General features: G+C 48.1%; 1 protein-coding gene across 2 annotated transcripts in view; it reads right to left on the bottom strand.

Annotated features, from left to right (window-relative positions):
* The window catches only part of LOC144103800 (uncharacterized), a 62,394-nt gene extending 48,104 nt beyond the window's left edge, over positions 1-14,290 (bottom strand). The window contains exon 1 of one of the 2 annotated variants that reach the window (XM_077636502.1): positions 13,618-14,290. The gene's annotated coding sequence lies outside the window, so the exon portion shown is untranslated. Of the gene's footprint in view, positions 1-13,315 lie in introns of both variants that reach the window. The other variant, XM_077636503.1, reaches the window with a different exon arrangement.
* Positions 14,291-26,660: the final 12,370 nt, after the last annotated feature.

Genomic DNA, 26,660 nt, shown 5'->3' with positions numbered 1-26,660 from the left:
ATTGCTTTATCTCGTTAAACAGTCGCAATGTGAACCCATACGCCATCGGAACTTTGTACAAACAATGGCGTATATATAAGCTAGAGGCCACGCACTACATACGGTTCAGTGACCGCCGAGGTTCGATTCGACCGTTACCATGAAAATCGATGCTGAGTTATGATAGTGTATAGACCCTGATTGGCGGTCCGTGTGTACGGCTGTTCCGCACGGGCTGGACGCTGCATGCAGTGCGCATGAGTCGACGGCAGAGGGAAGGGGGTGCGCATGCGCGCTGGGTGGCGACGCCTTACCACGAACCGCGCCGTTAGCATGAAATGAATCAGAAACATCTGATTAGTTTATGACAATGCTGTGCTTAATTATCTCACTGGATTAAACACAGCACATAAACGGGAACCTGAACTGAGAATGTGCACTAGTAGGCTTAGAAATTAACCCTCAGGAGAAGAAATAGCGTTGAAGAGACGCGCAAAAGGATCATCATTTAATTAAAAATGCGTGGCGGTTTAGCATTTCTAAGCATGAAATCTTGTGCGAAAGCAGTTTTGGCAGCTGGACACCACCGCCACGTTCCTCAAAGCGCGATTGAGGTGCCCACTGACCCAGGGAGCCAGTTCTGCGCGTCTCCAGCTTTTTCATCGACAATGCCAATGTACCCGATGAACGCGAGCGGCCTGTGCTCCAGTGGCGCGTTTATGCAGTTAAGTTGTCAACCCCAACACGTATTGCTCTGGTGGCGAGTTTCTGCCACAACGTTGTCCAGGCCAATGCATGCAGCGCACATCTCTCTGTCACTACTGTCACATAGCTTAAAGCGCAAACATTTGATAGTTGATAAAGAAGCCGATGTGCAATGCACAGCACGAGACTGTGCTGCAATTTAACACTAGCCGGCGATAGCCTAGCGCTCTCGCGAAGCAGCCAACGAAGCTGAACCCCAGCTACACCAATACTTATTTGATTCATTTTTACTTATTTCACTGGGCATAAGCCCACAAAGATAGCAAGCAAACCCACACACATCCAATGATCTTGCTGGCGGTTTACCCGTCGGAATAATGCTTTCTCACCAATAGCCACAGTGAGGTAAGTATAGTGGGGAAGTATATACCTGTCTATTCGAAGTATTGACAACAGGTAACGACAGCACTTTGGATCATATGGCGACCCTGTGAGGAATGAACATATGATCCCGGACAGCAGCCAGTTAGCCTAGTTGCGGGCCTCCTTTGCAACAGAGAAGGAACAGTACAGATATTTTTGCCACTTCGAACTGCGGTGAGTGCAAAAGTCTCGTCTGCTTTCTTTTCCATCTTTCTCGTTTTGTCTTTGGTATAATCGGGTTGCAATCCTGGGCCCCCTCTAGCAATCGAACTCGACCAGAAATAGATGCAAGCAGCAACAGGCTGTCTTAGTCCACTAACTATAGTTAGCTACTTTTCAGTAAATAAACACCGGGGTCACGAGAGAATGTTTCAGCGACTGTGGGTAGCAAACAATGCCTAATTATTTACTCCGTCGGGCGTTTCCACAGCACAATAAAAAAAATGGGAGGGGGGGGGGGGGATAAGGGGGTTTGCTCTGAGTACCACCCGGAAATCTGTTACTCGTCGTGGTGGCTTAGTGCTGATGACGTTCCGCAGTCAACAAATAGGGATATCTAGGCACATCATGGATATTAGGCACATTAGGGATATCTGCCATTTTTCTGGTAAAATCAACACGGAGGCGCGGCATACAGATATTCCGAGGGACATTAGGGAACCTAAGAAGATTTCAATTAGTCCTAAGCTCTAGGATGCGGCGTGCTTCACAGCTCGAGGGCAGCTTTCGGACTTATGGCGAAGTTTTCCGGGCCCTACCTGACTTTTTTACGAAGGAACAGACTTGGCTTCTTACCATGAATTAATAAGCTGATTGTAGCGTACGTAATGACTCGCCGCCATCCTCTCTCTATCCTCATCGATCTACCTGTAATGATCTATATTCTATTATGGGCGTTTCTGTCCCACTTGAATGGGGAACAAAAAAATAGAGTAATACACCATGACCATGCTTACGTCCTATAGTCAGGACTAACCATACTTTTCTTATCCCTTCTCTCCCCCTCACTCTCTTTCACTTGCCTTTCCTCTTCCCTATATATAAAGCTTGACAACAGAGCGCTGCAAGTTTCGTTTCCCTCGCCTCTTCCCTTTTAGTTTCCTTCACCGGGCTACGAATAGCAGGCCAGAGCAGGGTGCATTCAGGTCACCATCTCTGCCTTAATACCCTCCCAAAAGCGTGCTGTCACCCTCCCTTGCAGAGAGAGAACTTCCTCTGATCAAATATCCCGTTCAAACGCCCGAAGCTACGCAAACGCGTCAACCGCACCAAGCACGTTCTTCACTCGATATATGCTTGAGCGAAACTGCTCTCACATCTCACCACGAGTGCTGAAGCCGCCCGGCGAAGCCACCAGACCCTCGGTGGGTCGTAAAAGCAGGCAATACTAGACCGCAATCACCTTGTCCAGGGAGGCGCAATTATTTTTAGGGAGCACCCTTCGTAGAGAGGTCTGCGCGGCGCAATATCTCCGAGCTCTTGTCATGACACGGCAGTAATAACTGCGGCTTAGGCCAGACAGCTTGTCCGTGTGTGTTGCGAACAATGGCTAGGCCTGATAGTAGATAAGAGCCGGGTGTCGCGGCCAAGACGTCCCGTGGAGATTTTCGGACGCGCTGAAGACTTTGAGCGGCTCCATGTTGCATTTCTGGAGATGATCTCAATGATGGTCAAAGGTAGTATGGTCTTGGATGATCTGGTAACATCGCATTGACGGAAACAAAATAGAGCAAAAAAATGAATGCATAACGCCCTACATGAATAATATACCGATAAGTGCATCAGAGGAACTGTCTCAAGTAATCTTAGTATCATGCTAAGCTAGTCAATAATACGTCAGTGCTAGTTAGATTGCACTTGTCAAAGGGTGCGACTTTTTCTGACACACTGGAGCGGTTTCTGAAGCCTTGCTTGACATCAAGATCCTGAACATGAGAAGCGAAGTTGTCGCATGAGATGCTAGTAGAAGCTTTTGTCAATCGAAAAATATTTGGTTCAAGTATCAGCGGCACAAGATTAACGATTAGCACGTATGTACGTATTTGATTTTAGCTAACGTGTGATAAAACAACTGGGAATGTATCATACAAGCACTGAAAGCAAACGCATATATACAACATTCGATTCAGTAGAAGCATCAACTGTCACTAACGCAATGTGTAACAATTGTGTGGAGGAACAGAATGTAAATATACTAATGTATATTACTAATACTCATGTGTAATGCCCAATGTGTAATGTACTAATGTATAATGTAGAATACTATAAAATATCCGTACGCACTGTGCGGCGACCATAATGCTCCGCGCACAAGATAATTATATGCGGTTTCTGAGTTCTCTTTGTTTTGTTGAATACGCTTCCCTATTTATTCTTCCCAGTAGTCAATTCAGTTGCAAGATAGCCCTGAGTCCTGTCTCTATCTCATGTTCCCATCTTCCAGTACGCTTAGGTTTACGTCAAAATTCCGAGAAGGGGAAGCAATAATTGCATTGTTATTCATTGAAAGTTTAAAGAAGCACTGCAAGTTAAACAATGTCGTTCGCCTTTTAACGTTAACGGAGAAAACCTCAGTAACCTGCGATCTGCTGATTGCTCTGCCCTGAGGAGGGACTGCAGCGAATGATTCAGGAAATAAACGTATTTAGTGCAGCGGTAGGCTTAGACTTTAATATGAAGAAGACTACAGCAATGTACTAGCAGAATAGAAACAGTTTACCATACTTAACGAGATACTGGAAGTAATCACGCAGCGCTATGTATAGTTTAATTGGTAACTGTAGAAAGGGACTATAAAAAAAATTTGCAGGAAAATAATAATTAGCAGGAGAGCGTTTATATACTCTAAAACTGCTGTGCTGAAAAATTATAAAGTCAGATTAGCGACATACCAGGAAAAAAACCTGCCTTACTGTCCTATCTGTGCTCATCAGCGAGTGAAGCTGGCGAAAATACTCTAAATTAGATTAAGGACCGCGTTGTGAGTAACAGAAATAGAAATTGTAGGGGAAACGGAGAGCACAGCGCGGATTAGGACAGGAACTCGAGTTAATGGTATTACTGCTGAAACCAGTGGGAGAAAATTAACCTCGGCAGAGAACTTCTCCCCAACGCAGTGTAGCATATGAAGGCGCTGTTTCAACGCCGGATAAATTCAATGCCTTTCATTACAGAGCTTCTATTTCTCGTAACGAAGAGAAGAGATAACCAGTGGACTGTTGGGTTACAAAGCGGATAACAAGGGAAGAAAACCCGTACGGGGGCGGTAGAGATTAAGGTGGGTAGATTAGATTATAAAATTCGTTCGGGTAAGGTGGTCGCTGCTGGCGAGGATGTAGAGGACTGGACATTTTTGGGCAAGAGCTTTTGTGCCGCAGTTGGCGTAATCTAAACACCCCCGAAAGTTTTGGATTGGACTGCAGCCGTCGCAGCTCAGTTGGTCAAGCACCAGACACGAAATTCGGAGGTCGTGGGTTGTAATAAATTATCCTTCACATATAAAATATTTACATTAATTTTTCCTTGATGAGCACTGCACATTAATACAAAAAACAAACAAAAATATTCCCTTGTGCTTCTTGGTTTCAGCGACTGTTGGCGCTCTTCGTGTGTGCGTCACAATAAGTCCCTCATTTCCCTTCCCTTCTCAGCTCAACCTCCGATGCCGAAGGTATACACACGTATGCACCCGCTTTTTTTTGTCGAATATACTTTCTCAACGCATATGACTCGGTCGATGACATACATCAGTGCCGTTTTGTGTGATGCGCACTGCAAGGCTGGCAGCTGAGTACTTGTCAGCAGCAGTGGAAGAGCAAGCAGGCGAAACAAAATAGGGGCAGAAATGAAGAGGCAGGAATAAGACACAAAACGGAAGCTACAGGTGAGGTGAGAGTCCACCAAGAGCAACGCGCTCACCATTAGACGAGGAGTAGGCAACTAAACGCTCTATGAACCTGACATAATTAAGGACCTAAATAGCCCAGTCAGGACAGTGGGGCTTAAAAGCAACGTTAACAAAACTAAGTCATGTTCAACACTCTGGGAAGGGAACACAGTTTACAGTACGCAATACGTATATCTACTTCAAGTGGTGACCGCAGATTCGGAGCTTGAGAGGGAAGTAACTACGAGAACAGGAATAGGAGTAGAATGCCAATTGGCAGCTGCTCTTAGGTTACCAAGGGCAGGTTAATAATCTCTCAAGCCGAAAGTATACAACAGGCTTTATCTCGCTAACACCTATGGGGCAGAAACTTGGAACCTAACGAAATGGTCTCAGATGAAATCGAGGACAGGGCTGCGATATATGGAAAGGATGCTGACAAATTTTGGGCAACAAGCGTAAGTTAGCCATACCATAGCTGAAACCCTTTCCGTGTACGGGGCACCCGCAGCTGGAGCAGGGCAGGTTTAATTAGATGCCAGTGGGCGAGGCCTCAGAGTCTGCAGTGGACGCAGTTAGACTGACGAACATGATGATGATGATGATGATAAGCATTACAGTCAGCTTCGAAAAGTATCACAGGGTGAAGCCAGGTAGCCAGATGGCAAGTGCAGACTGTTCAGAATATGCGCTGCGGTAAAGAAGCGCGCTTTGTGGCGTAGTCAAGCGGATTCGCGCGGCCGTTGCAGCGAGGCAGAACGCGTGATAGGAGTGTGGCAACGTTTGGCGTGGCGCAACATCAGCGTTTCTGATATTGCGTCGTCGCGGCAAAAGTCTGACGCCGCGAGTCTGAGGGCGAGCTTTGCACGTTACAGTGCCTGTGTACGCGGGGGCAATCCGTCCAGCCCGCGCGATGTTTCCGATATCACTCATTACAGCTTACGCGGGAGGAATGCTGAACTTACTCGATAAGCTTGGCTTCAGAAGGAAGAGAAAACGGTTAGGATAAAAAAAAAAACAGGTTAGGTAACTTTCACTGTGGGTGGACACCGAAACCACGCTGAAGGAAGTGGCTCGTATTGAACCCGCACCCACACAGGGCTCGAGCCTTACTACACTCGGCAATTAGACATGTCCAGCATTCTCGGGCAAAGAATTTGAAAACTGGAAAATTGTAGGGCACTGATATCGAAATATTGAAGGTAGTAGTTCATTATTCTGATGTGTAGGAAAATCTTTCTTTTAAAGTGTTTTCATCGATCGCATCTAAAAGTTAAGACTGCCATAGAAAATGAATGGGGAACGCTTTTGCGATAGTAAAAACATGAATAGAAAAAATACAAGCCTGCCGCCGGGTGATCTGCGGATATCTAGATTATTATAGTGAAATCTTCCATTATAAGAAAAAATTGCGTTCATAAACGGTTTCTCGCTCAAAAATGCTTTTGTCCAGAAATGCTGGGTATGATTTAAAAAAAAACGAAAATTTCATACTGTCAAGCGTTCTTCGAATTAAAGCAATACGGTTTAATACAAGTGATGCTGACGGGCCTATAGACTGTCAGTTGGTATAACCCAGAAGCTTAAATTAAGCAGGCCTGAATTGACAAGAGGCCGCTCTACTTTCAAAAGACTTCCTTTCAGCTGGGTAAGGTTACGCTAAAGCGCATTCTCACCTAAACAAGCAAGAACAACTGGAACCTACGACTGTCGCCGAACTACCCTAAATTCTCCTGCCATGATTAACTCTCCGCTAGTAGGTAGTAAAGCGAAATTTGTCGTGAAACATCGTGGTCGACTCATGCCTTGATTGCTGCTATTTTCGGAACTATTATGTGTTACCTCTGGCCGTAGTGACCCTGATTACATCATAATTAGTTAATCAGTCGTTATTTGCATGTGCAACAGCAGTGCACATTACAATGTGGAATAAATCACATAGTTTGCCGCTCAAAAAACCTTACGACAATGCCTACATGCTTAGGCGGTCCAGTGAGGACTTTCTGCTCGAAACGCAGCCACATGTAAAGTAAGTATTAAACCGGGTAAAGCATTTTCAGAACCACGACTGCAGTTCTGATATGCCATGCGCTTTTACTTTCTTTTTTTTCCATCAAAGCAAAAGAAATCAATCTGGCATGGCCCCGATATTAGTGTGGGTAGAAATTTGCTGAATAATCGTGTGCACAAGTTACGAAGTCTGCGCTCCGGAGTTCTCTCTTCTCTCGAATCAGATGCCACCGAGCGGAGTCTGTTAATTGCAAGACAGAGAAGAGTTAATCGTTTAGTGTTACTGGTCTCTAAATAAATTAACTTCGTCATGGTTGCGAAGAATTCTCCTTCGAGCGTAGGGGGAGACAGGTTGTTGAAAAAGAAAACCTGAAATATGTTGTGCAACAAGCGCAACGCCTAAAAGGAAGAAGGCTTAAAAACACATTCAATAGCCCACACCAGCACCACACGCTCAGAAACTGCCCTACAGATACAAGGACATTCTGCTAGTTCGCGCCTCGCAGATGGTCCCGTAACGATCGCTCCACAACGTAGGAGTGAGGTCTGATTGTCGCTAAACTGCGCTTAGCGGGTTTTCGCCCAGGTAAACGACAAAAATAGACAAACAAAAAAGAGTGTAGTGTCATTACCTGGGCGTTTACTGTTGCAGTCGCTTTTCAGAGGCAACTACTGACAAGAATCGTGAAAATTCAGCTCAACGTTCCCAGCAGACGCCTCTAAAAGTGCGTTCTCTTCAGAAACTCGAATGAACTTTAAACACATACTGAAAGTTAATCGGAGTAACTTGCTGATATTTCGCTGCCAGAAAAAGATGAGCTCTAAGCATCTCAAGTCTGAAAGCTTTTTACACTGAAGCAGAGGAAAAAGACGGGACAATATATGTGGAAGAAAAAAATTACCAGGGGTTTGAGACAAGCGCTTCTAGTTCCCTTGGCTGCCGCTACGCGTCTCAAGGCTTTGAATATTCGAAAATAGTGCGTTGACAACATCCGTGACGTAAGAAAGAAAGAGAAAGGCCCAGTGGCTGCACAACACAACGTGACAGGCCACTAGGCTTAACTGCACTGGCTTGGCGCTGTCCACAATTGCTGGTAATGGGTCCTCCTCAGTTTCTTGGAAACACACCTCTGACACCAGACACGTAGGTATACCTAATAATATGATCTCAGCGCAGAAACAATTCGATGCATCATTCCGAAGCATGAGACGCTCTCTTCAAAGGGCGCCGTCATGATGACAACAGAAATTTCCAGGGCTATGCATGCATCAACCACGTGCAGGTGCGTGCATGTGACGTCACTGGCTCTATATGACTGCGGTCCTCACAGAGCTAGTCCACGGCACAGAGCGCTGCGATTAGCGCATTAGGCAGAGGAACAGCTTTTTGCAGTGATGCTCTCCCACATAGCGGCCACTTTGATGCCAATGTAGCCCATCTGTGCGGCTAACTCGAAAAATAACGTTAGCAGGCCGAACGTAGGGAAACAGTTCTGTATCTCATTGTGTCTGGCGCATGCGCACTGCGAAGTACGCTCTATGATTTAGAGTACACAACCACCACGCGCACGCTATATTAAAACTTTCTTACTTCATGACATGCACCGACTTTATACGTGAGGCCAACAAAGAGAACTCTAGCAGAAGCAGTATGGTCACTTCTTTGTGATTAGGCAGATAGTCTCAAGCCAGTGACACGAAATGCTGCCCTAACACGTTCAGATATCCATGCCGAATGCCGCCTTTCTTCCGTATATGGCCGCCTAAGCTTGCGCCCCAAAGTACCACAGGCTGTATACATATTTCCTTGGAATAAAGATTAAGGCCGTAGTTCTATAGACATTTCACTGTTTACAGCTTGACCGAGCGCGCGCGGGCGTGTTGGACTGTGGTGTGCATGCGCAGTAGATGCCTGTATGAAATCAGTCTATTAAAAAGATCCTCCTGACACAGCCCAGCGGACATATGGCTGCGCCCAAAAATGCAAATGTGAAAAAGAGCCATAGAGCATGTTTGAAGCATTCAAAGACGCGCTTTGCAGCCAAGCCCACGCTGACTCACCGCATCTTGTCCGCTGCGTTAGAACACGCACGACTTACTGAGAACACAAACAAATTTGTTTTGCGTAGCAGTGTTGACTCACCGTCTCATTTAATCAGTGCCTTTTGTCAAGTTTTCTAAACTGGGCAAACAGCTTCGTTATCGATCCCCAAATGCGAAGCCCGGGTTGCGTCCGTCCTTATCCAAACACCGGTGAACGTGCAGCACTTGCGATCTTCAATGAACAGAGCTAACGCGTTTAAAGTATTATGCGTTGCGACGAAAAGTTAGAAGATATTCTTATTTCTTACTGTATACGGCGATGGATATTTTGCTCGATGTTTTGTTTTTTACTGCTAGGTTTAAAACTATCCTCGATAAGGGCTATTCAGTTAATGCCAAAAGCTCTACAATTCGACAGCATATCAATGTGTCCTTTTGCCGTCTCCTATTCTATCTTTTGCAGACGCAATTGCAAGTCTGCTTTGTATTGTTATTAGCCCTAAAACAGAATTACATCGAAATGCACTCAAACGTCATGAATACCGGTGAATGGAATTGCGAGCATTCGGTAATAACTAATCAGGCTTATTTTCTTTACCTCAAGTTAAAGCGAGGGGCTCGAAGCGAAGAGATGAAAACAAATACTGAAAAACAACATGCAGCAGTAAACTACTCATGAATGAGTGATCACAGAAACTGAATATAAGTATACTTGGGGCAATATATTCGCCCGCTGAATGGTCACGTATCCCTGAAATTAACAGAATAAAGAGCTACTCTTCGCTAACCGGCTGGAGCCCTTCATCGGTCAATGGCGTGCTCAGCGTTTAATAGACTTACCTTAGCATGAAAACGGCATGATATGGTATTATTATTGTTATTATTTAGCAAATACTGCCGGCCTGTGTTATAGCCCTTAGGCAGGAGGGGGGCACAGACATAATGATAAAAACGAGAAGTACTATCAGCGTCAAATGAAACGCGAACAAGAGAATTTCAACGTGAGCTGCAAAACTGGAACATGTTGCACAAGCAAAGCAGCATACAAGAACGGCTGCTCTTCGCATCGCGGACGGAAAGACCGCTGTTTGGAAGCTTTAATATGACACGCCTATTTTTCATCTCCAGCAGCAATTATTCTTGTTTCTTTCTGCTACCGCTTGAGTTCATTTGTTCGCGTTTCATTTGACACTGATGGTACATTGCAACAGAAGTAGCTAGCGAACAGAGTCAAAACCAGTATGGTATGGTATGGTATGGTATGGTATGGTATGGTATGGTATGGTGTAGTATGCTATGGTATGGTATGATATGGTTCAACGTCCGAAAGCTGCACATGGGATATAGTCATAGTGGAGGGTTCCGAATTGAGTTCGACCACCTTGGTCTTTCTAAACTGCGTTGACATCGCACTGTACACGGGCAAAATTTTCATCTCGCCTCAATCAAAATGCGGCCGTCGTGGGCGCGATTCGACCTCGCGTCCCTGGGATCAACAGCCGAGCACCATAACCACTGAGCCACCGCAGCGGCTAAAAAGGGCGCCTTTGTGAATAACGACTTCAGTTTCAAAGGCGCCAGTCTGCTTCACAGGATACTTTGGGACGTTTTTTTTTATTTCTCTATATCAGAAAAAACGGCATCTAAGAACGCAGCTGTGAGTGTAAGGAGATCTAAATTTAGCAGAGGAAGTGATGTGCCACTGCACATGCAGTCCACACGACTAAATTGTGATGAGTGCTTCGAAAGGAAACACATTCACAATAGAATTTAATACCTACTATTGATTTGTGGGCTTGTGGACTTGCACGAAATGTTCGTACTATAGTCCAACACGGATCGCATAAACATCATAATTGGAACAGCTTCACTTACATCGGCACCGACATCCGTGTCTGCTTCACGTTAATGCTTTACATTCTTATTTTTCTTTTTTGAACGGAGTTTATGCACAGTATTAAAGATACTCGGGAGAGTTACAACAAAAACAACCCGCAGTGCTCGAAAAGACTCGCTGATTTCGCGAGACTGCACTCCTTCAGTTACATGGAAAAAAATGACCGTAAAATCTGTAACTAATTTCCGGTGAATTTTGTGGGAATTTCAGAGTAATTTTGCGACTTGCAAGTACATTTGATACGTCGGAATAATTTCTGAACTGAAAGGCAAATTTCCTAAAGGATAGCACTGCCGCATTGAGTTCGAAATGGTTTAATCCAGTGCTAAGTAAACAAAATTCTGGCAGCCGAGAAGGAAGTAAATACAGTATGACGCCATTGCAACAGTTGCGTCCGAGGCGTAGCGGTATAGCAAATCCTGTCGATAAAACGACAGTGGGGCCATCGATTTCTCCCTGATGTCCGAATCAGTGCCATCGAAACACCAATACGAAACGTGCACAAAATAAAAAAAAAGCGCCTGAAAGCGCCTGAGTGCGCTTCTATATATAAAGCAAGCGCAACAGCCTATCTTTAGTCCGTGAAAATAAATGAAAAACTATAAAACACAGGCACTCGAACTTTCCACTCCAACCTCGCATCAGCACGGTGAAACATCGCAACCTCTGTGTCTCTTCTTCGCGGAGGAATTTTCCGTCCGGCAATTCGCTCAGCCTCCGAGTGCGTTTTGGTTCGCGACAGAAGACTTGCAGACGCGGGGGTCTTGTAAATAAACGCCACCCGCCCCTTGAACGTTTATGCCTCGAACGGCGTCGTGGTAGTAAAAGGGCAATGCAACGGAATTACCATGGGGCCGGCAAGACGATATTTTTGAACGGCCTCGAGTAGTGATGTGAGTCATTTCAGCGCAGACTACAAGAGAATCCTCGCCGCGTTTACTGCACACAACAGCTGTGCATGTCTTCGTTCCAAAATCAAGCGCTGATTCAGAGGTTACGCAGTCAGTTGCCACAAATTCGACTATGAGTAAGTCGTGGTTCTACTCTGTTGACTTTCTCAGTTGGAGGTTTGATCGTGCATAGCCGTTTTCTGTATTTTCAGCAGCCAAAACTTTTACCGTAACATACGGCCTTGCATAGTGTGACACAGGTTTCTATGCACTGAGTGTTTTGGCACCAAGATCCTCTCTGTAATGACGCCCCACTATTATGTGTTGACGCCAGTATAATCCATAAACAAAAAAAATCAGAACGGTATTTTTACTGCCAAAGACGATCAAAAGAGCCTTCTCGGTTCAAATACTCACGTGCATCTGGAAGTTTAAATAAACAATAACAAAGAGACCATATAACTTCGTCACCCGCTGAGCTCTGAAAACAGGAAATGCATTGTTTACAAAAGAATGATGTTTGCTGACCACGCTTAAATGATTGACGTTTAGCCAATGTTTACCCGACTCTTCGATTATCAGTGCCTTAAACGGCAGTCGCTTTGTTTGCTCAAACGCTAAAATGCGGGTTGCCAGGTGCTGTGCATGTTGACAATAGATTGGCAGGCGCCGTAAGGCATTCCAGAAAACAAGCGAACTTCTGGGCTTTCCCAGTTTAGCAAACAAGTCAGAGTCACCACACAAGGGGCAATGAAACGAATGCACTGGTAGTTGCACACAGTGCCTTCCCAACCGCCCGGAAGTCACCAGTCGTCGCTGACCACGAAGAAGCTAAAAACAAGTGAACACAATAGCTGACTGAGCAAATTGTTGGCAACACTGCTTAAAAAGGCTTTCAATTTATCGCGTGTCCTGAGGGATAAGGACTTCTGCACGGCGCCCGTTTCAGCAGCACGTTAGGTACAATTTCTTTTGGAGAAGGTACATTCATATTCCAGATAGGACACGCGCGTTCATTTGATGCACACATTACAAACAAAAACAGCGCATCAAGTTCGTATCGTCTCACAGGAAGACGCAGCGTGACTTTTTCCATTACTGAAACCAGGTTTTCGCCGGGACAGTAAATGCTAACTATGTGTCAAGTGTGCAGGAGGTGTAAAAGCTGCTCCTGTTAAGTTGTGATCACCAATGCACAACATGATCGCTTGCGCATACACCTCAAAAACTCAACCTGCACAAAGCACAGTTGTACGCGGAGGAGTCTTCAGGTGTTGGATGTTTAGAGGCCGAAGTTACCTATCGACGCCACAGCATACAGGCTACTTATAAGAAAATCTCTAGACGTTATCTAGCGTGCGCCAAGCCAGAACTCAGAGTATCGACGTGACCCCAGCGATATCGGCATATCACTGCCATTGTACGAAGTCCGTGTGTACACAAGACGCAAGAGGTGACCGATGAAACCAAATATCCACCTACTGGTATTTTAGTAACGCCGCCTTCACCTCGCAGAGCAGAAAATGGTGCTCAGTCAAGTTCACACGTCAGCCCCGAAGAACTGTCGCTTATCCTTTCCGCAAACAGAGCTTCGGCGTAGACGGTCGGCCGCGAAGCGACGTGGTCGTGTTACGGACGCCGCTTATCACCAGCAACTGCGGCGTCCAAGGTTTGCGCCACCCACAGCCACATTCGTTAGCTCGCGTACGTGGCAGTAAATCACTTCGATCACTGCGCACGGACTCCACTAACGATCACAAAAGTACAAAGAACACCAAGCTCACCTTTCAGTCTAAACTCCCCGACGTCCAAACAACGGGCCACGGAAGAACGAAGCCACCAGCGCCGACGTCGTATCCCTGGCTGCCGACTCGCTCGGCACAACCAGTTTTCGCGGGACAGTAAACAACAAGAAAAGCTGATCCGGCGAAAGGAGGAGGTGCACGATTCCGAGGGGGAGACAGAGGCGGGGCGAGCGCGAACGTGCGTTCCTCTTTCGTTGGCTCAGACTCTTTCGGATAGCTCGAAGAAGCCACCACCTCTACTCACTCCCGGAGTTTGGAGCGGCAACCACTTTGCAACACCGTACCACACAGGGAGCCGGACGCACGCACCAACAGACGGCGAAGCGGCGAGGAGCGAAGTTATCTCCGCGGCGGGTGCTTCCCAGAGACCGGCAGTGTCGGATTGCAGCCCGCGCGCGCACTGCAAACTTGCCGAACGATAACTGCTGCCGCTGCTGTCGCTTGATGTCGGCACGCAGCGTAATCCCGCAATTGGGTCGGTCGTTCGACGCGGCCGCAGCGGCGACGTGATCGCCTTACGACGAGCGCGATCGCCGGTTTTGCTTTTGCCCGGCGAACAGCACTGCACTCGCGGTCAGGACGTGGGACGGTGTTGTACGCAGAGTAGCGAAAAACCGCGGCTGCCACGGTGGACGGCCGACGGGCAAACCCCTCTCCCTCGGCACGCGCCGCTCTTTCTTTTTTTTTTCTCTCTCTCTCTCTCTCTGACTCTCATCGTTTCCACCCTTTCGGCATCCCTTGCTCTAAGATCTCTTACCCTCCGCTGTCCCGGGATAGTGGTGGTGGATGTCCCTGCCCTTTCGTTCTCACTCTCACATCCTTCGCTTTTCCGTAGAGTTTGGCCCATTCGTTCAACAAAAAATAGAAACGAGATCATAAATGCTGCGCGATGTGGCGCGCCCTGTCGGAAGAAAAAAGAAGTACGTGAGCCCATTTCGTGCCTCCGAGATCGCAGTTGCAGCGACAAACTTCGGCTCGGTCACGTTCGCGAAGAGTGAACTCCAAGATAGCAATACCACCATGGCAAATCTCGGAGGCTAGGCTTTCGCAAGGCATAAAAAGGTAACGAAAAGCTTTGAACTTTCCGGCTGCTCTCCTCTCCCAGCGCGCCGCCGGAAAATCGAGCCTCTCATTGGCCAAGGCGGTGTGGTCACGTGTTAGCGCGCGGTTTTTGGCTCCGCAGCCAACGCCGGCGCGATTAACACTAGGAATTCTTTAGTGGCAGGGGAGGCTGCTATTGCCCTAGCATGCGTCGGTACCAAAGCCAAGATCATCTTGTCTGACAGTAAGGCAGCTGTTCACAACTTTTGTAAGGGGGTGGTCTCCAGTCAAGCCGCCGAATTACTAAGAAGATACCCCTCAAGCAGAGAGGTCTCCCTCATATGGGTTCCTGCTCATGAGGGCATTCCGGGGAATGAGGCTGCTCACAGCTTTGCTCGATAATTATACATCCGAGCTGCTCTGGAAGTGCCCCTGAGTGGGAATAAAGACCCTCTCATAACGTATAAAGAAATAACCGAAACACCTATACTGGATAGGAGAACACTCTCACTTCAGGATAGGTCACTCACTCCAAAGGAGTGCAGGGCCTGGAGGAGGCTTCAGATAAACAGATTATTTCCGTACTCAATACTATACGATGAAGACACTGGGGGGTCTGAGCTCTGCAGTAGCTGCCACAGAAAGACTTCGCAAAATCACTTAATTTGGGAGTGTCGGGATTCTCCTGGGGCTAAATCACAAAGCATCCCAGACCTTGCCACCTGGGAAGAGCTGATCCGGAGCCACGACCCGGATCAGCAAAGACTCCTCATCCATCAGGCGGAGACAGCTTGCTACAAAACTCTCTCCGCGGTCTCCGGTGCTGAGAGCCGGCTGGGAGGCACACCCTCCTAATTGCTGCGCCCCGACCGTGAGGCCCCATGATGACGGGAATAAAGTTCATTCATTCATTCATTCATTCATTCATTCATTCATTCATTCATTCATTCATTCATTCATTCATTGTCGAGGGTAGGAATCGCGCCTCGTTTTCTTTTTGCGCGACAGAGATTTGGCGGGAAGCGTTGCTCCAGCTTTGACGGTGTCTACGCGCTGCGGCGATGCCAAGCTTCTGTTGCGCTTACGGGTGCGACGATTGATAAGGCAGTGGGAAAAGGTTTTCGTCATTGGGCCCCGGAAAAGCAACACGCCTCGCCGAACGGTTTGACCGCATAGGATCGGTCGGGAGAACTTTGATAATGTGCTGGATCCGCGTGTTTACAATGCGAGTGGCCATTCTTCATTTGTCAGTCGTGTTTTTTTTTTTTCGGAGGATTCGGTGTGGAGCGCGAGCGGCTGCAGTCTTCGCAGTTAATGCTGTGTGCGATGGTTGTAGATGGATTCATTCGCTCGCGGGCTACTTAAAGCCGTGCTTCTCGTTGTCTTAGCCCTGCCGTTCGCGCTGCTGGCTCTGCAGGTGTCGCGCGCATAACGGGGTGTATTGGTTTGGTTGTAGTCGGTCTCGTTCGCGGGCTCGACTCGAAAGTTGTGCTTCATGTTGTTTGAGCCCCGCCGTTTACGCTGCTCGCGGTGCAGGTATTGATTTCATGTTAGCGTGCGCATCACCGGACTTATTTGTTATGTTGCAGTCGGACTCCTTCGCTCACGAACTCAATACCAAAGGGGTGGTTCTCACAGTTGAAGCCCCCGCTGGTCGTGCTGCTCGCGGTGTAGGTCTAACTTTCATGCTGCGCGCACTGCTGACCGTGTTTGTTCTGCCAAGGTTCAGGGTTCATGCCTTGCAGTCAGCTATCGCTCGAATATTTCGTATCTGCATGGATAATACTTCAGAATACAAGCGAGGATCCCCGTTAAACATAGTTGGAAATATTTCCTTCTTGTGTTTTAAATTTTCGCTTCAAGCAGCTTCCTAAACGAACAACATGTTTAGTTCGAGCAGGACTGAGTAAATTCGAGTTTTGGTTTTTCAGCGCTTAATTTCAATTTTGTGCACGCTGCTTCGACCGAAAGTGAATAATTAATTGCGGAAGTCCTGGCTGCTGCGCATTATGCCTCGCAATCACATGAGGGAAGTTAAATAAGCCAGTGTTGCATATGCTGACCCAAAATGACAATCACCTAAATAGAAAACATTCTAGTAAACCATGCAGCTCTGTAGCTGCGCGCGAAGCAGAATTTAAAAGTCTTTTTTGATTGCTGTTAATCAAACCGAACAATCAACCCTATGTGAAAATTCTCGCCCCAACCGTGTTACAGTGTGCAGCAAGGGCATCGTATTCACCTATTTACAAACATCAAGTGACTACCGTCAGTCGGATCCTCTGGAAGTTAGCCGGCAAGGTGTCCGACGTATAATAACTCCGAAATAGCCGCTAAGCTTTCCTGCACAAAAAATAAAAAAAAATAAAATTGAAATGAGTAGGCGCCTACTGTTGCAAATGGGTTGCAAGCCCCAAGGGTAGCGTTGGCCTGGCGGCCTGGGGCAAAGCTGGAAACATCCGAAGGTCCCGGCAAAGGATGAGTCGACTGGCAACAGAACAACTTGTTTATTCTGGCATCGCAAAAGAGCAGCCGGTCAGGGCGACCACGTTACTCGAAGGAAGAAATCGAAGTCCCCCCGTTGGCGTCCGGGGCAGCTCCCTTTATACCCACGGAGTCGAGGGCAAGAAGGAACGGCTTGGGAAGAGGCGTCCGAAGCGGCGACGCTTGAACATGTTCAGACGTGACGTGCGCGTCCGCCGGGCCGGCGCCAGTCAGACCTCCTCGCCTCCCAGTTGGGGAGCTCCTCTCCCCGGCTGCCGCGCTTTGACAAGCGTGGGCACCAACATGCACACACACACACACGCACGCACGACGACACGTGGCACTGAAACCTGCCTGGACGCGCTTGGCGGGAGGCGTTGCGGCAGCGATGAACGGGCCCAAAATGACCGCCACTTTGAACGAAGCCGCGGCGTCCGTTGCATCCGCGCCGGCTATACCGCGCGTCGTAGGCGAGACGTAACAGACCGCCCCGCCGGGAGAAGGAGATCCCGATGGTCAGGGGACTGCATCCGCTGTCCAGAGGGATGTCGCTCGATGATGCTCGTAATCGAAACCGGTCGTCCCTCGACGTTGCTTGAGCGCAGCGCACAGAGAAGGCCTCGTTCTCGGGTTCAGGATCACATAGGACACTGCAAAGTCACTTCGGGAGAGTTGCCATTTTTGTGCTCGTTCCCAGCAAGCGTTAGAACTACGCCGAAACGCAACCGCTCAGTCAGCAAGCACGAGACAACCCTCACTAAGCTCTGCCAGGCTCTTTCCCCTTTTATACTACTGCCTAGTTCCTTACAGTAGTCAAGCAGCACTCAGAACGCGTCCACAAATTGGAAAATTGCACTAGAAAGCACATAATCACTTTGAAACACTAAACAAAAGCAATATGTTAAAAATCCTGCCTCAGGAAGAAAACATCAGTAACAAACAACTTTGAGGCGGATTCCTACGTTAGGGGCTTCGACCTAAGCCGTCGGCGTTACCGTTGAGACTCCCCTTTTTGTAACGCACCTCAAAGGAATATTGTTGCAAAGCGAGGCTACAGCGCAGGAGGCGGCCATTTTTGGGAGAGATGGTCTGCAGCTATTGGAGAGGGCAGTGATCCGTCTCAATGATAAACCTCGAGCCGGCTAGGTAGCATGACAATTTCTGAACGGCCCACACGAGACACGCACACTCTTTATCGGTGGCGCTGTACGCCTGCTCACGACAGGTCAGCTTACGACTAGCATACAGGACGGGGTGTTCCACTTCTCCATTTTCCCGTTGGCACAGTACAACGCCCATACCTCGCTCACTAGCATCGCACTGAACAACGAACCCTTTTGTGTAGTCTGGCGATCGTAGCACAGGCTGGCTTGTTAGGGCGCTCTTTAAGGCGCTAAAAGCTCTTTCCTTTGTCTCGCTCCAGACGACTGTTTGGGGCTCTGTTTTTCTTAGAGCATCCGTCAGGGGAGCCGCGATATCGGAGTACCTGCGGATGTACCTCTGATAGTAGCCGGCGACACCTAAGAACGACCGAATATCGGTCTTCGTGCGCGGTTGCGGGAAGTCTCGCACAGCAGCCACCTTTATTTCAGAGGGGCGGCGACGACCCTGTCCAATCACGTGACCGAGGTAGACAACCTCGGCCTGTGCTTATTGGCACTTGGGAGCCTTGACTGTCAAGCCCGCTTCGCGCAGGCGGGTTAGCACTGCCCGCAAGTGTGCCATATGCTCAGACCAGGATGCGGAGAATATCGCTACGTCGTCTAAATACGGTAAAGCGAATTCTTCCTGTCCCCGCAACACTTTGTCCATGAGGCTTGAAAAGCAGTATGGCGCGTTCTTCAAACCAAAACTCAAAACTTTAGGACGGAACGTTCCCATTGGTGAAATGAACGCCGCATACCTACTAGCCTCTTCTGTAAGTGGAACCTGCCAATAACCCCTGACAAGATCTAAGGTGGAAATAAACTGAGCGCTACTAACTTTCTCAAGGCGCTCCTCGATGTTAGCGATCGGATAAATTTGATCCTTAGTGATGGAATTAAGCCTGCGGTAGTCGACGCAAGGACGAGGTTCCTTGCCCGGTACCTCAACTAAAATCAAAGGGGAGGTATAATCACTCTCACCCGCCTCAATAACACCGAGCTGTAGCATTTTCTTTACCTCAGCCTCCATAATATCGCGCTGGCGGGGTGACACCCGGTACGCCTTGGATCGTACTGGCTCTGGGGAGGTAAGTTCTATATCATGCGTAAGGACAGAAGTCCTACCAGGCCTCTCAGAGAACTGACCTTGAAACTCTTGTAAGAGTTGGTGTAGTTCGGTTTTCTGCTCAGCCGACAGCGGTGATTTAATGATTAAGTCACTAATGACCTGATCAGTGTCTTCCCTGTTCGTCACTGAGCCCAGTCCCGGAAGCTCGACCGGAATTAGCTCTTCTAACTTTCCCGTGTCGGGCATTTCCTCTCCAGTACCTGGTGCCTTCAACGCTACAGGCTCAATTTTATCCAGTTCGGACGTGCTCGGAATATCAGCTTGCTGCGCCTCCGACCCTTTCTCATTGTTCGACAACGTCGGCCCCGCAACTACCGCCTTTGCAGCGAGCTCCCGAACTCTCGATCTGGTTAAGGCCTGAACGCTAGCCTCACCAAACAAAAGCCCCTTCTCGCGCAGGAGGTGATCGGACCTGTTCGAAAATAGGTACGGGTACTGGGGGGGCAGCCTAGATGACACTACGGCCTCAGTCTCAAGTGCTCCGAAAGGTCCTTCAATAAGCACTTTTGCTACGGGCAGACACATGCTATGAGCATCCACGGCTTGCTTGATCCATGCGCACTCGCCCGTGAACATATCGGGTTCTACGTAAGAGGGGTGAACTACATCCATTGTAGCTGCGGAATCACGAAGCACTCGGCACTCTTTCCCGTTCACGAGGAAGTCTCGCATGTAAGGCTCGAGAAGCTTCGTGTTCTCGTCAGTGCTACATAATGGCAAACACACGACTTCTCTTTTTGTTTCTGGACACTGCGCCGAAAAGTGACCCGGCTTCTGGCACGTATAACACACGCGCGCTTGCCTCGTCTCGAACCGCTTTCTGCGTTCGGCTTCGGCTGCCGCCGTCTCCTTACGTTCGGTCGGACTGCTTTCACTCGCATCCGCACTACGTGTGTCCCCCCTTGCTCTCATGGGTGTGAACTTCGGCCTCTCAGACTTGGAGCCAAATTCACCCTTTTGACCATCCTTAGCTCCGCGAGCCCGACGCGTCACAAACTCCTCGGCTAGCTCGGCGGCTTTAGCCACTGTACTAACGTCTGGCCTATCCAAGACCCAGTACCACACGTTCTCAGGTAACCGACTATAAAACTGTTCTAGCCCGAAACACTGCAGAATTTTCTCGTGGTCACCAAACGCTTTCTCTTCTTTGAGCCACTCCTGCATGTTTGACATAAGCCTGTAGGCAAACTCTGTATATGACTCACTTCTGCCTTTTTCATTTTCCCGAAACTTCCGACGGAACGCCTCCGCTGACAGCCTGTACTTTTTTAGCAGACTCGATTTCACTTGGTCGAAATCCTCTGCCTCCTCTCTCTTCAAGCGAGCGACTACGTCGGCCGCCTCGCCGGGTAACAAAGTGAGCAAGCGCTGTGGCCACGTTTCCCGAGAGAACCCCTGCTTCTCGCACGTTCGCTCAAAGTTAACCAGGAACAAACCAATGTCCTCTCCAAGCTTAAACGGCCGCATCAGGTCAGTCATTTTGAACGATACCCGTTCTCCTGCACCGTGTGCCTGACTTCCATTACGAGCGCGTTCCATCTCTACCTCGAGACGCTTCATTTCCAAAGCGTGTTGACGGTCGCGCTCTTCTTTCTCTTTTTGCTCTTTACGTTCGCGCTCCTCTTTCTCTTTCTCTTTTTGCTCTTTACGTTCGCGCTCCTCTTTCTCTTTTTCTTTTGGTTCTTTACGTTCGCGCTCGTCTTTCTCTTTTTGTTCTTTACGTTCGCGCTCCTCTTTTTGCTCCCTCTCCTCAATTGTCTCAAGGCATTCCGACAGCTCGTCATCCTCAGCCTCCAACTCAAGAATAGCCCTTAGCAGTTCTGGTTTTCTGAGTTTGTCTGAGACATCCAGACCCAACTCTCCTGCAAGCTCCAGCAATTTCGGTTTGCGCAACGACTTCAAATCCATGGCTGCTCCGAATGCTGCTTTCTCTACTGCCTACTATTGTCTTGCCGCAAACTAACCCGGCAGCAACGACAACACAATTACCAGCTCTGTTTCTGACACTAACAAAAGCCTGGCAAAACTCAGAAGAAGAAAGTCCCGCACTCACCAAACCTCGCAGCCAAGAATTCAGCGCAGTCGTTCCGCTGCAGGCAACCAGTCATCACACAGGGCTCGTTGCACTGCTCCCGGATGGTCGTTGTGCTGCTCAGCATACAGTTGACCGCATATCTTCGCTGCTGGCCTCCGTTGTCGGGATCCCACCGCTGCCACCAGTTGTTGCAAATGGGTTGCAAGCCCCAAGGGTAGCGTTGGCCTGGCGGCCTGGGGCAAAGCTGGAAACATCCGAAGGTCCCGGCAAAGGATGAGTCGACTGGCAACAGAACAACTTGTTTATTCTGGCATCGCAAAAGAGCAGCCGGTCAGGGCGACCACGTTACTCGAAGGAAGAAATCGAAGTCCCCCCGTTGGCGTCCGGGGCAGCTCCCTTTATACCCATGGAGTCGAGGGCAAGAAGGAACGGCTTGGGAAGAGGCGTCCGATGCGGCGACGCTTGAACATGTTCAGACGTGACGTGCGCGTCCGCCGGGCCGGCGCCGGTCAGACCTCCTCGCCTCCCAGTTGGGGAGCTCCTCTCCCCGGCTGCCGCGCTTTGACAAGCGTGGGCACCAACATGCACACACACACACACGCACGCACGACGACACGTGGCACTGAAACCTGCCTGGACGCGCTTGGCGGGAGGCGTTGCGGCAGCGATGAACGGGCCCAAAATGACCGCCACTTTGAACGAAGCCGCGGCGTCCGTTGCATCCGCGCCGGCTATACCGCGCGTCGTAGGCGAGACGTAACACTACGCACTGAATAGCGCAGCCGACTGCATGAGCAAACTCGCCTTTGGGAGAAGAATATATTATGGCAGCATTACATCGCCATCCATTCATATAAGGCACATAGGCCGGCCGCACGTCTAGACCTATGTCGGAGCCGCCGCTGTGGCTGAGTGGTTACGGCGCTCGGCTGCTGGCCCGAAAGACGCGGGTTCGATCCCGGCCGCGGCGGTCGAATTTCGATGGAGGCGAAATTCTAGAGGCCAGTGTGCTGTGCGATGTCAGTGCACGTTAAAAAACCCCCGGTAGTCGAAATTTCCGGAGCCCTTCACTACGGCGTCCCTCATATAGCCTGAGTCGCTTTGGGACGTTAAAACCCCATAAACCTAACCAAGACCTATGTCGTTTCACTTCCTGTTGGCGGAGTTAAATTTTGAATAAGAATGCGCAAAAGATGCTGGTCGAAGAACAGCCTTCCGAGGATATTCACTGCTGTGCCGCGAGCTCGCTCGCACATGTACGCCACTTCCAACGTGTGCACTGCAATCAAAGCAACAGGAGTACAAAGAGTTCCGATAAAGCAGTTCAACATGGGTCAGGGCAGTTGCTTGGGTAACCATATTTTTTTAATCTCCCATGCCATGATCTGCCATGGCCATGCCATGGCCACTAACAACAAAAACAGCTCGCTAGTAAAACAGAATGCCGTTTTAGCGGCTGAAGTATTACAACTTTCGCAGAAATAAAATGACAGGGATACATTACGCGTGCATTCCTGAAAGTAATGCACCTCCAAGGTGCATTATTTCCTGGAATTGTGCAATTATCGTCCTCTTTAGAAGAACTTTGATACCGCAGAAGGCATTGTTGACTAACTCGAAGCTGTTATTGTCAAAAGTATTTTTCAGTAGTGTATGGCATTGTTCGCATTACTTAATTATAAACGAAATAAACGTAAATAAGGCCTACTATTGCGATTAGAGCACGTTTGTTTTTTGAAGAAAATCGCCCTCACTACCTGCTCCCTCGTTGTCACCAAACTGCCTTTTTTATCGAACGCAACCAGTTAGAAGGGATGTGGAATTCTACCTGTGGTAAAAATAGATATTAACGAGCGAGCTATGATTACCATTAGCTAACGCAATGGCAGTGCCATTTTTTTTATGTGCATAACCATTTATATCTGCGCACGTCTGCTGAACTCAGCACGATAGAAGGAGAAACAACCTTATTGAAACTCCAGTCAATGAACGCCAGGAGAGAAGTCCATCTCCCCCGTCGCCCCTAGCCGTCGGCCGGAACCCCTTGGGACACAGCAGCAGCAAGGGCTTGACTGATGATGTCCTGCTGGCCGTCAGGGTCTGGGCTGCAGAGCAAAAGCCTCCCGGGATTCTAGAGTGCGCGAGTTGTCGTACTTAGTCGGACATGTCTACATCATGTGGCTCAAAGTTGCTGCCGCGTCGCAAAATTTTCACTTTGACGTGAAGACTTCTGGATGCCACTTGCTGTAGAGTACTAGCTGGGTTGGGAAAAACCCCCGACTGTAATTTTCTCCACATAACCTCCTCTTTCTTACTAAGCGCTCTGTCCGCTGGCAGAAAAATTGGTCGATTTAGCCTGTAGTATAGTGTGATTTCCTGGTATGCGCGCATATATCCTCTCTGCTGTTTGCAGTTTCGGTGACTTGGAAGGTTCCAGGGGTCGACCGGTAAGTGAGACCGAATGAGGCTTTGCTGGAGAGTCCTTGCTTTGTGAGCTGGTGCCCAAACCAGCAGAAACAGTTCTCTTTGTCCTCCTTCCCTGTTTAATGTACGGAAGGCAATCTCCGTCACCCTCCACAATTTGTAATTTCTTACAACGTTGAATAATTATTAATGCGTAACTAAAGGTAGTTCGATGCCTGTTAATTGCTATAAACTTCTTTTCAGTGCCTCACGCTGAAGGAAACAATAAAATGGTGGGTTTCGCCCTGCGTTTACTGCAGCACAAGCAACCCTTTGTTTCCTGTCTTCCGACTCTGCCGCCATTACCAAACTCTGTATAATACCTGCCTCGGTCCAGAGGCTTGCCGTCGCTCGGGCGTGGTGCGTCATTACCATACGCCTGACTCATGCACAGCCGTCTGGGTTGTAGTAGTAGTACAGCAATAATTTTTGTTTAGTATACCAATATCGTCTATAGCGTGTCTGCAGCGCCTCCGACAGTGCTTTAACAAGCTGGCGTGGCAAAACTTGCCACTGACTCGGCGGTCTATGTGCAACTTTCTCAAAGGTCATTTTGCCAGTTTTGCATCGTGGCATTGACGCGAGTGGCAGCTGGCTCTGGCATGCCTTGTCAGCGAGACGGTAATCATCGCATTGGCTTGATAGAACTACTTGGCTTGGCTGGCGTAACTGTCTTCGCTTTCATTCTGCGCCGTGTTAGCGTAGAAGATTGGCCGGTTTGATGTTAGAATCAAAATCTAAATCAGGTGAATAAATTGATGAATGATAAAGAAAAAAATCAATGAGTAAATAAAAATAAACAAATTATTCGCTACGACCAAGCGCAGAGCAGCAGTTGAATCAGAGAGCCTTACAATCGGAGACAGGCTTGAGTGTTTCTTTTTTGTGGTACGATTGTCAGCTGACACTGTCTGTGCGGCTATTTTAATTGCCCATGTAGAACATTCAAAATGCGTATAAAAAGTTGTGTTGTGTTGGGTTTAGGGGCGCATAAGCACCGAATGATATTTAAGAGTCGAGCTCAAGGTACAGAAAAATTGTTTTCTGTACATTTTTATAAAGAACTTTGGTGTAGAGGACCTAATAAGTTAGTTCTACTACCTAGGGATGACAAAGGGAAGGAACTTCAGAAATTGCTGTTAGTACTAGCTTTAAAGAATGGCGGGTAGCCTCAGCAACCATCCTTGGCTGGGCAAGGATCTGGATGTTCCCAACAAATCCAATAAAGACCTCAGCCTTCTACTCAGGAAAGAGAAAGTGGCTGAAGTGTATCATAGAATAAAGCGAAGGAGTGGATCAAAGCAGTGGAAATAAAAAAAAAACTGGGCGCAATAATATGAATAATGTTTCTGCTGAAGATGCATCGTCCAACATGTGAATGTTGTCATGTGCCAACAGTTTTGGACAAAACCATTTAAGAGCGGGAAACCGTTTTTGAACGCAACGTTTTCATATAATGCAAGATATCACTACAACAATCAATATATCCGCAGATCATTTGACGGCAGTCTTGTATTTTTTTTCTATTAACGTTTTTGCTATCGCCAAAAGCGTTCCCCATTGGTTCTCTAACTATTCGATGCGATCGATGGAAACACTCTTTTAAGAGAAAGATTTTGCTACATACATGAAGAATGAACCATTACTTTCAATTTTTCGCTAACAGTGTCTTACAATTTTCCAGTTTTGACATTTTTGTCCAAGAATGTTGGACATGGCTCGTGCGTACGTTCTCCCACATGCGTGTATTCGGACACGCCGCGGCTTTATTCAGCGATACTGTTATTAAGCGCGGATAAGCGCGGTATCAGATTTATTTCGTCTGCGAATTCCTTCTGGGACGAGTTTATCGAAAGGAAGTTTGTTTCAGTTTGTTTCTTTGTTTAGTATTGCTATCCCAGAGCAAGCAATTCATATACGTGTGCATCTCGCACCTCCATACTTAAAAATTCACTGAATGTTGGTAGTTTATAGCTTCTTGAATAAACAAAACCTCAGGAACGTATCGAAGAAGAGGGGCCTGAAGAACCCCCCTCCCCCCTTACACAAAACGCCAGTTTGAAAAAATTACCTTGGGCCCCTGCCGAAAATAATTCCTGGCTACGTGCCCGATACGCCTGCTCACCTTAATTTGTTGCCTGTATGATCTGTCTATACACAGTTTAAATCTAAGTGGATAATCAGTGGATAGACACTCTCTATAGAGTTTCAACGCTTCAACCCTTAGCGGGCAATCGTTTTTGCAGCCGCTACTGCAGCTGCTACGACGAGGCCATGTCTCGCAGATGTGTTGAAGTTCTGACCATTTTCCGACAGAAAATAAAATTACACGGCCATTACACATTACGCATAATGCAAATGATCGGCGATAACCGGGATAGCCACAACTTGATAATCCTGGCGCGTTTCACGAGCGTCTTCGAACTCGCGGGCTCGCACCTCGGGAAACAGGCAGACAGCCCGAGCAGCATTGGTAATTGGCCTAATATTGGAAATGGATGGTATCACATTGGTCATCTGTAGGACCAGCCTATTGGGCCAATTACCTTTGCTGCTTGGGAGGAGGCTTGGGCACGTCGTTCATGTTTCGCTCGTTTCGGTGAATGCGAAAGGCGCTGCTTCGGCCTCTTCGCGCCATGCAGTCATGTGCAGGGGGTGGTCACGTGATCACGTGACGACGACTACGCGGAGGCCGGGAGCCTTTAGTTTAACAGCTAGCGCTGAC

Source organism: Amblyomma americanum, chromosome 9, assembly GCF_052857255.1.
Source record: "Amblyomma americanum isolate KBUSLIRL-KWMA chromosome 9, ASM5285725v1, whole genome shotgun sequence".
NCBI classification, from domain to species: domain Eukaryota; kingdom Metazoa; phylum Arthropoda; class Arachnida; order Ixodida; family Ixodidae; genus Amblyomma; species Amblyomma americanum.
Note: the sequence above shows the minus strand (reverse complement) of the source record. Positions and strands in the feature narration are given on the sequence as shown.